The sequence below is a fragment of the Stigmatopora argus genome, chromosome 2 (assembly GCF_051989625.1).
Source record: "Stigmatopora argus isolate UIUO_Sarg chromosome 2, RoL_Sarg_1.0, whole genome shotgun sequence".
In the NCBI taxonomy this organism is placed as follows: Eukaryota; Metazoa; Chordata; class Actinopteri; order Syngnathiformes; family Syngnathidae; genus Stigmatopora; species Stigmatopora argus.
Genome location: NC_135388.1, coordinates 2,751,896 through 2,763,222, shown reverse-complemented (window position 1 = coordinate 2,763,222; position 11,327 = coordinate 2,751,896). Strand labels below are relative to the sequence as shown.

Below are 11,327 nucleotides of genomic sequence, written 5' to 3'. Positions count from 1 at the left end.
ATAAAGCGTTCCGGGGCACAACTTGCCTCCATTTCAAAGCATCATCCCCCCTATTGGAATTGTATGGAAATAGAAATCATCTTAACTTGAAAGCTTAACTCGACTGGCAACAATTTCAACATTCTTAGACGACACGTTATCATTTAAAGCCCAAACTGCCAAAACTAATTGACAGCAAAGTACAATTCTTTAAATTCTGAGCCGCTCATGGTCCCTCAGAATAAAAAAGAAGAATCAAATTACAATATATATTTGTCATAAAATATATATTTTTTATCAGTGGAAAAACAGCACAGTAAACATGATATTTTTTGGCCATATAGAATTAAATGATAGCCCCAAAATGTTAATATTGTCTGCTTTTTATGAACAGTACATACATTTTTTTCTTCAAAAATCAACCAGGAATTTATTTAAACAATTAATCTCCTCTCATATCATCTCATTTTCTGAACCGTTTCATCCTCACTAGGGTCGCTGGGGGTGCTGGAGCACATCCAAGCTGACTTTGGGCAATTTAGAGTGTCCAATCAGCCTACCATGCATTTCTTTGGAATGTGGGAGGATACCAGAGTACCCGAAGTAAACCCACGCAGGCCCTGAAGCCCATGCAAACTCCACATAGGTAAGCCAACCTGGATTCGAACCCAGGTCCGCCACTGTGAGGCCGACCCGCGAACCACTCATCCGCCTGGCCGCCTAAATAATTAATAAATGGAAGAAAACAAATCTATAGCTAAACCTTCTAAAAAATATATATTTTTAATGTACAGAATTTATTATTTCCTATCGAATTAAGTCAGCGTTCAATCTAAAATAAGCAACAGATGACTTTAATAATTTAAGATTTGAATCTTGTAAAATTACATTATGGATTTATTGTTTGTTATATTTAAATGGTAATCTAATAATATTCTTGCATATTATTATTTTCTCAAAATATTGTCCTAGTCATACATTGTAATGTTCCGAGAGAAAAATTGTAATATTGCAAGATTAAAATTGCTATACGACCAACAATTAGTCCAAATTGTATTAAAAAATGATATTCATTTTTTAAAACTTTTTTTAATGTAGCGTAAACCGTTGTTTGGTTTCACGTCATCAACTTTTGACAATGTAAAGTGGATGTAACCTCAAAACTATAGTTTTAGCGTGATCTGAAAATATTGTTGTCAAAAGTCTTAAAACTACGAGTTTTTTTTTTTAACTTAAACTTGAATTGTATTGGATGCTTTTATTGTCATTATACAACTACAAAGAGATTTAATGCTTCACCATAAAGTGCATACATAAATAAGTAGCCATATAAAGATTGATATTAAAAAAAAAGTTTAAAAAAAGTGACTCAAATGGTTAACAGCACTGAAATATTGGATATTAAATTACATTGTGTTTCTTTGATTCCTTTTTGAAGCTATAAATCTCTATATTTGTATAATGACAATAAAAGCATTCAATTCAATTCAACATTGTAGAGAATAACTTTATATCCTGAATATAGGACAGTTTAAAATTACCTTTGATATTTTTACAATACAAAAAAACTGGTTGTAAAACACTGACTTAGCATGACTCACTTCAGTGTGACTTGAATACTATAATATTCTATACCCCCCCCCCCCCCAAAAAAAAGCTAATTTCAGTCCGCATAGCAACAGCGACCCGTTGACATTTTGGATGAGGCGTTGGTTAGAAACCAATGTTACGGGCCGTCAGCACTCCGCTTTGTGATCCCGCGCGAGATGTTCGCGATTAAACGTGAATTAAAAGTGAAGCCATGAAATGGCGAGCGGTCCTCCTCTTAAAGTTCAAATCTGGAGCTCTTAGCGGGGGAGTCGGTGACACAACTGCTGATCCAGCTTTTGGGGATGAGGGCTTGAGAGACTTATATGTTCATTCCCCCCCAGAATTTTGTCGTCTGTGCGTTTCTCAGGAGGGAATTGGCAGATTATTTGGTCAACCTCCATCGGTTCCACCACGGCTTTGTGACGGCGGTGGGGACAAACCGCCTGACGAGGGGAAATAAATGAATCCGTGTCCCTGAGCATGACGGCAAGCTACTGTGATGTGACAAGGAGTGGGGAAATACACTATACACTGATTTTTTTTTTCTCCCGAACTTGCTTAGGTTCTTATTGAACGCAAAAGAAAAAAACCTGAACGCAGGCTTGAAATCTGTCTCAAAACTCCAACTTTAGTGTTTTGAAAGAATAACTCTGAAGGTGCAATTGTTGCTTTATTTGCAGATATCAAGGAAATGAAATGGGCAGAGTTTGGGGTCCTGAGTTGGCAAAGTGACCCCCCGTTTTCGGATGCTTTGATTGGCTCGCGATCAAAGACACGCCCCGTAACTCAGCCAATGGAAAAAATCTGACGGTGAAAAAAGATGACTGAATTAAAAAAGGTAATAATTACACTTTCAGGTATGATGAGACAAGGTGCTTTGGCTAATTTAGCATTCTTTCTAAAGGGAACTACACAGTCACCTCTAGAGCCAGCCCTTATTTGTGTGTGGGATTTTTTTGTATAAAAATTTCAAGATTTTTTTTCTGATTACTTTTGCCCATGATTTAGCTCCATAGGTACTTTGTAAAATCTTAAAGCAGGTTTGTTGAACATACATTCCATGTTAAATTATGGTTTGGCCTATTTTTACTGTTTAATTAAATGCGATATCCATCAATCACAATTCATATACAGTGGTACCTCTACATACGAGCAGCTCTACCTACGAGATGCTCGAGATATGAGGAAAATTTCGAGCAAATGATTCGCTCTAGATACAAGAAAAATTTCGAGATGCGAGAAAGCCAGGTGGCCATGAAATGAGAGACTTTATCATTGTAGCGCTCTTTTTTGCCGCATCTCTTTCGTGTATAAGAGATATCTACGAGCACTAAACGATTTCTTCACACAAGTTTCTCCTAAGCATGGACCAGAAAACGCACAACGCGCATGCGTGGGCAAAAAGATGGCTTTCTGGGTAATGAAGTATACTCGTGCACACAACACCGATAGCCAATGACACCCTTTCTTAGAATAAAACTTCATTACCCATAATCAATACGTGGGTAGGCTGAACTGTTGCATTTCCTGTTTTTCTTTCCTTAGCCTGTTAGCTCCCGCGATCGCTCATTCAAGACTACTTCTCGTTGGCAAGGGGTCGTGCGTTATCCTATTGTGAGGACATTTGTGTGCATCATTTTCGGAATATTTTGAAGGGAATACAACAGCAAACAGCCCATCGATAGCGAAAGTGGGGGTGGAGGCGTGGCAAACAGCTAACCCGCCCAGAATGAAGGTTAAAAAAAAAATTAAACAAAATTATAATTCAGTTTTGTTTAAAGTTACATTAAACGTATTTGAGTGTGTCTGTATACATTAATCCAAGTTAATTCAAATTTGTTTGTTCGGTTACGAGTGCGTTGCCGTGGATAAAGTCCCCCCTGTTTTTGGTGTTTTTTTCCAAGGGTTGGAACCAATTAATTTGTTTTTAGTTCATTTCAACGGGAAACGTTCGCTCGAGTTACGAGAAGATCGACATACGAGCTCAGTCCCGGAACAAATTAAGATCTTATGCAGAGGTACCACTGTAAAGTGTAACACATACAAGTCAGTTAAGTGCAATTTTCTTGTTTTCCTATAGTTCAACTCAACGTTCGAAATGGCTGCTTTTCAGAATATTAATAACCAGTTCTGCTACGGTATTTTAAAATCGGTCACGATGTATTTTCCTTGGTTTGTTTGTGGTTTCAATAATCGGAGAACCACTGCCTGTCCTGTCGAATTTAAACTGTCCGCCCCAGCGTGGAGAAAGGTTCCCCAAGAATGAAAGATGACCCTTGCGCTCATTATATCCAATAAGCGTTATTATTCGGCTAAAAACACATCAACACACACCCTCATAAATCTCCATTATCTTTCCGCCTCGACTAATGCACGCGTTGAGCATTCCGATACCCCAAAGTAAGTCTCTCGCTATGCAAATAATGAGGCTGAGCTGCAAAACATATTATTTTGAAACTGTCAGTCACGTTAAAATGTGTTTGCTGTATCAGACTTCTTTGTGTGTGAATTAATCATGTTTATACAGCGGTACCTTGAGATATGAGCTTAATGCGTTCCGGGACTGAGCTCGTATGTCAATTTTTCTCGTAAATCAAACGAACGTTTCCCATAGAAATGAACTAAACACAAATTAATTTGTTCCAACCCTCTGGAAAAACGCCAAAAACAGGATGTTGGATTGGAAAAATATTTTTGTTTGTTCTAATTCGCCATCTATTAACAAATTAACAAATAACTAGTGGTTTAATATTATTAAAATGTGTTTAATAGTACTAAAATTAGACAGATTTTGCGGAGGGGAGACTTTTTGCACGGCAACGCGCTCGTAACATAACATAAACAAATTTAAATGAACTTGGATTACGATGCAGACACACTCAAAAATAAGTTTAATCGAACATTACACTAAACTTAATTCTAATTTTGTTTGACATTTTGATACCCTCCTTCTCCCGGGTGGGCTGTTTTTGCCCCGCCTCCACCCTGACTTTTAGAGGCAACCTATCGAGGGTTGTTTGCTTTTTCTTCCCTTCAAAATATCCCCAAAATGATGCACACAAATGTCATCACAATAGGATAACGCATGACCACTTGCCAACGCGAAGTAGTATATACTCCTCTCGTATTAGCGATCGCTCCGCCATTCTGCACTGACTAACGGGAAAAAAAAACACTGAAAAAAACTGCAACGATCCGCTTTTGTATTCCCTTCAAAATATTCCAAAATGTGTCTCCTATTTCAAGATAAATATTTGCCCCAAATTTTACTCGTATCTCAAATTGCTCGTATGTCGGGGCACTCGTATGTCGAGGTACCACTGTGGATGTGGAGGGGTGTGGGGGTATTAGCACCCCTTACCTTGTTGCCAGTTGGGCCGCGAACTGGGCAGGCCTCCAAGAGGCTGCAAAAGTGTCTGAATATTAGTCTTCATTACTTGAAGAGGAGTGAACGTCTCTTCTCTAACTAGGAGCAACTGGTTTAAAAATGGAAGAGTTTGAAGGGGGGGGCCTGGAGAGGGAAAAACTGATCTGTGACAAGGGCCACTCAAAGGGACCCAGCCAGAACAGGCTTAATACTATTTTTAAAACTCTGAAAAAAGGCAGGGTTTGCCAGAAAAGTGTGACGGGAACGAGGGATGGAGGGTAGCTGGTGTATATGTGGGTATGTGGGGGTGTTTCCGCCTGAAAGCTTCTTATGACCCAAGTGTTATACTCTAATCGTAGCCACACACTGTGCACCATTTGTGTGTTAACAGGAGCAAAAGTAAGACAGAAAAGTGCTGAGTATGTGCAATTTTGATTAAAGGCTCTAAAAGAACGCGTGGGACTGATAGACACATTTTTGGGGCGTATATTTTTGAAGGAATGGGCGTAATATTTCATTGGTGTGTCCATATACTCGATACACTAAAGCGTTTATTCTCAGTGAGGTCAAAGGTGGACTCGACTGGCTTTGGAGGAGTACAACCTGGATTGGTTGCCAATTTGTCGCATCAATATATTACGTACGTAAATCTCTTTTCCCCGTGCCTGGTTTCTGGGGTCACCTGACTAGATGGCCCAGTGCAACCTCAGAGATTTTTCAAACCATGGACCGCCTTCTTAATGTATATCAGGTGAATAATGAAAGGAAAAAACACAAATTCTTCCTCAGTGTTGGAATAATCCTTAGTCATATCTTTGTTTAAGTCTTGCAAGAAGAGAATACATCCATCCGCGACTCCGCTCAGGATAATTCTAACAACTCGAGGTCTCTCTCGCTAATTTATTCATAAGACTTTAACGCCATGCCCCACAGAAGTCTAAACATCTTTAGAGTCTCATAACAATTTATCACAGTCATCAAAACAATTGTAGGTCTGTCGAATCTTCCCAAGAGCGCCTGTTGTGGACCCGTCCTGCGAAGCCAAAACAGTCCACAGTTCCCAAGGGCGCTTGTTGTGGACTCATCCTGCCCAAGCCGAAAACAGTCCACAGTTCTTGTTTTGAACCCATCCTGCCCAAGGCAATTGATGTGAACCACAGTCCTTACTTTTGCAAGAGATGCATTAAAATGCACTTTGTATTAATGTCAATAACTCTTCGTTGCAAGTACATATAATATAATAATATTGATACACATCTATAATAATGATAAACCTAACACTCAGTTTGAAACCACTATACTAGTTGTTAGGGTTAGTTGGGGATTCGGTTGGTTTGTTTGCTTTTCGCCTCTTAAGTCCCTCCAGGCTTCTCTTCCTCTTTCTAACCAGTTGCGTGTGATTGGTAATCAGCCTTTGTCTGTCTATCTAAACCTGTGTTTGTATGTCTTTGTGGGATTGTCTGCCTTAACCTGTTTTGTTTTGTTTCATGCCATGTTGCCATGCCATGCTCCATGATCCAAAACAGTGCCCCCTATAGGCCGGGATCAAACATTTCCGAGCCTTGAATCCTGGAGGCTATCTCAGTATGCCCTTAACTGGTAACCAGTTAGTCGGAAGACACACGCAGAGACGGGTTGTTGTGAGTTCTGCTCGCAAGTTTTGAAAATAACAAGGAAGAATTCTCGCTGGATTTGAAAATGTATTTATTTTCATTGTATTTGATCTGCAGCATTACGGGAGAGTTAAGAAAGTTTTCCGGCAACAAAGTTCATTAATTTCTCCCCCCTTGCCACTGATGAAATAGTGCTAAATCCCAGAAATAGTTTTTATCCTGGTGCGCCACAACTTTCAACTCGTGACTCTAAGGCGCCTTAGCCTTCCCAGAGCACAGCGAGCATTCCGAGTTCTACAAGATGCCGTCCTAAGAAGTCCCGCGGGATTAGCCAGATTATTGAATCACGGCTTTAGATAATACCATCGGTTTCAGTTTACTTGTGAGTGCAAATGCGGGAGAAAAAAAAGGGTAGCGGCAATATTGCTGCCTGGTAATGAAGGCCATTCTAAGCGGCTAAATTTCAAACTCAGTCTTCACTTGTTGGCTATTCTTTTTTTATTTCAAGTCATATCAGTGCAACCTTTTTTCAGCTATAGGTCAGAAATAAAATAAAATAAAATTATACGTGCTACACCCTCACACAGTTAATGTAGACCAAGGGTGTCACACTCGGGTTGGTTCGCGGGCCGCTTTAACGTCAACTTGAATTCATGTGGGCCGGACCATTTTAGATCTAATATTTCGATTTTTTTTCAATAAATGGATTAAAAGAACTGGATTAAAATACCTCAATATTCTGTTTTTTATAGATCTAAAACAATGTTTATTTTAGTTTTTTTTAAAATATATTTTTAGATTTTACAAAATGATTTTTGAACTAAAAACACCGAAAGAATGGATTAAAAAATTACAATTATTGATTTAAAAGGGGGAAAATCAGGAAAATTAATATACATCTATACTCTTCATTTTAATTTGATCCTAAAACAGAAAGTTGGCACTCATGATTTACTTTCCCGGGCCACACAGAATTATGCGGCGGGCCAGATTTGGCCCCCGGGCCGCCACTTTGACACATGTGATGTAGACCCTTTACGTTTGCATCGTTAATAACAATTGGGCCAGATCGGACTCCTTAGCGAGCAGTTTCTGGCCTGCGGCCCGTACATTTGACACCCCTAAGCCATTTGTGATAGATATTGGCAAACAGCTTGCCTCTGTGAGTAAGGATAACCTTCCATTTGATCAATCTTGCAGCCCGTCTCTAAGACTATACCAATCGATAAATCGATAGTCTTGGTGTATGTTTGCCCTGCTGCTTTTCCAATCCTCCTCCAAGTCTATTTGCCTTCTCTCCCATATACTTTCATGATCTCTCCTGAAATGTCCTCAAACATATGTTTATTCCCCTTAAACCGGCGCTTTTATACCGAATACCACAAGAGTTGAATGTTTTTCCGTCTAAATTTGAGAGGATTGATTTGCCTAGCGACAACAAAATCGTTTCTAGGTGTTTGACGCAACGTCATTGGGAGCAAAAATTGGAATATGTAACAAAAGAGAGACACAGAATTAAAAAAATATGTTCTTTATTTGCAGGTGCGGTGTATATGGAAACCGGTAATGTTGACGCGAACAATTTCAGCAACATGTGAGCAATATGCATGCATGAAAGCAACGATGTGACTGAACAGGATGATATTTCACCGTATGGAGTCATCTATTACATCATCACAGCAAAGAAGACATTCACCAAAAAGTAAGCAGATGGGGGATGTCTTTGCACTTGAAAATCAATGTGTGCACTTTACAGAATGACAAAAACAAAACAAAACAAAACAAAAAAACAACAGAAGGGTGTCAGACTCGGGTTGGTTCGTGGGCCACGTTAACGTTAACTCGATTTCATGTGGGCTGGACCATTTTAGATATAATATTTAGATATTTTTTTAAATAAATGGATTAAAAGAACTGGATTAAAATCCCTGAATATTCAGTTTTCTATAGAGCTAAAACAATGTTTATTTTAGCTTTTTTTAAATATATTTTTAGATTTTACAAAATGATTTTTGAACCAAAAACACAGAAAAATGGATTAAAAAATTACAATTATTGATTTAAAAGGGGGAAAATCAGGAAATTTAATATACATCTATACTCTTCATTTTAATTTGATCCTACAACAGAAAGTCAGCACTCATGATTTACTTTCTCGGGCTGCACAAAATGATGCAGCGGGCCAGATTTGGCCCCCGGGCCGCCACTTTGACACCTGTGGGTTAGAAGATTGTGGAATCTATACAAAATCCAATTTCAATGGAGTTGGAATGTTATATCAAATGTAAATAAAAAAACATAATATGCTAATCCTTTTTAACTTACTACATTCAGTTGAATAAACTTCGAAAACATTACATTTGCTCAAATTAAATACATGATCGGTTGTTACAAGTACGTGATGACATACAACATACCTACTACAGTGGTGGCTCGACATACGAGCACCCCGACATACGAGCATTTCGAGATACGAGTACAATTTCGAGCAAATAATTATCTCTAGATACGAGACACATTTCCAGATACGAGAAAGCCAGGTGGCCAAGACATGAGAGGCTGTTTATGATTTTAGTTTTAGCGCACTGTCTTTTTTGCCGCATCTCTTTGTATATAACAGATATCTACGAGCACTGGGCAGAGCGTTGCATTTTTTCAGTGTTTTTTTTCCTGTTAGTCAGTGCGAATGGCGGAGCTTGTTCGCTAATACGAGAGGAGTATATACTACTACTCATTGGCAAGTGGTCGTGCGTTATCCTATTGGGAGGATATTTGTGTGCATCATTTTGGGAATATTTTGAAGGGAAGACAAAAGCAAACAACCCTCGATAGGTTGCATCTGAAAGTCGGGGTGGAGGCGGGGCAAATAGAGCCAACCCGGGAGAAGAAAGGTATCAAAATTTAAAACAAAATTACAATTAAGTTTAGTGTAAGGTTAGATTAAACTTATTTTTCAGTGTGTCTGCATCGTAATCCAAGTTCATTTCAATTTGTTTATGTTATATTACGATTCACCGGTGCAAAAAGTCTCCCCCAAACCAACAAAAAACATCCCTGAAATGTAGTCAATAACAAAATAAATATGTATGTATGCAAAAAAGATAAATAATGTTCTATCTAAAATATATACATTCTGCCTTATACTACGGAGAATATAACCATTTTAGTCAATCTGGCCTATTTAACAAGAACTGCAATTTCTACGTAAACAATCAACAGAAATCTGCCCAATGATTATTAATTTTACTGTAGTTTAGTATCGACAATCGGTTTAATATACTTGATTCCAATTTGAGTGAATTTCCTACTAGCAGTTTTTCAAAATACCGCCCAACAAAGCTGTCTTCCTGTTCTATTGAATTTATAAGTTACATTTTTGCAGGTCCATTTTTGATGTAATAAGGTATGTCTACCCAATTTTGGAGTTGTAAGATGGAATGCCTTCAGGCCTTTTTCTTATTTTTTAATGTTCCAGGAGGGAATGACTTTGCACCATTTAGGGTCTCATTTCAGTATCTAAAATTGTAAAATATAAAATCAGCACCAGGACAAACACACTAGTGAATATTAACAAGCTATTCTTTAATTATTTCATGTAGTGAAAAAATACTTTGTGTTTTTTTTTTCACTGAGCTTGGACACTTTCTGAGAGAATTACAATTTCATGTTCAGCTATCACCCCCCTCGATGGGAACAATACGTTCCGAATTCAGTACTAAAGCGGCTGTCGGCCGTTTAAAAGGCAACGGAACAATAAGCAGCAATACTTGGTGAAGATTTCCCAGGTGGCAGCACGGCGACTGTAGTTTCCTCGCCCAGCTTTCTAGTGAACTGCTTGATGTTTGTCGAAGGTCACTGAGTGGTCGCAGCGATGACATCATTCCTTGGCAATGAATTGAAGGCGTTTGAGTAGAAATATGAGCATGTTTTGTCACAAGAGCTGTCTTTCTTTGCGAGGGCAGTGTGGCGTATATTTATTTTTTGTCAGTGTACACTACTAGTGATAGCGATGTCCTGATTTGATACTTAATATCGGTATTGGTGACCGATTGGATTGGATTGGATAACTTTATTCATCCCGTATTCGGGAAATTTCATTGTCACAGTAGCAAGAGGGTGAGGATGCAGAAATAGGAAAGGCATTTTAGACATAAATAGATAGGTAATAAATATGATATAATTAATTTTTTTATAATAATAATCGTAATAAATTAAAAAATATATAATAAAAAAAATTAATAAATAGATACGGCTGTATTTGGAATATTGGACAGTATCGAATTTCGTACCGTCAGGTTTGAGTTTGATTTATTTAATAAGGGACGGCACATATTATGGAACATATTTATATTCATGTTAATGAAGATATATATGTAAATATGGGAGATTGTAGCCGAGGGCTAATTTCCATCTTTAGTCCCTTGTGTAGTTGAAGATAAATGATGATGCATACGTGACACACAGTTTTAGATAGCGTTGTGATTGCAATTTTGTTTGTCTAACAGCCAGGATTTACGATGATTGGTCAAGGAGTTCAGAGACGGGAGTTTGCGTATGTTAATTGGTATTGAGTTCCAGAGAAGGTGTTTTGGCTAATTTAGCACTCTTTTTGAAGGGAACTACACAGTCGCTTCTAGAGCCAGCCCTTGTTTATGTGTTGGAATTTTTTTGTACAAAATCTTGCAGTGGAGGAGGGAATTTGTGATGGAAGATTTTGTAAACTAAGCATATTGGATTTCAATTCATGAGTCCACTAGTTTTGGCAGAGGTAACTGAAA

The 11,327-nt window shown here is 38.2% G+C and overlaps 1 long non-coding RNA gene across 1 annotated transcript; it reads left to right on the top strand.

The window, feature by feature from the left end:
- Positions 1-506: 506 nt before the first annotated feature.
- LOC144092993 (uncharacterized) lies at positions 507-8,236 on the top strand. Its single transcript, XR_013306182.1, has 3 exons — positions 507-625; positions 2,250-2,407; positions 8,092-8,236. It is a non-coding gene; the product is annotated as an uncharacterized LOC144092993 (long non-coding RNA).
- The last annotated feature ends 3,091 nt before the right edge of the window (positions 8,237-11,327 follow it).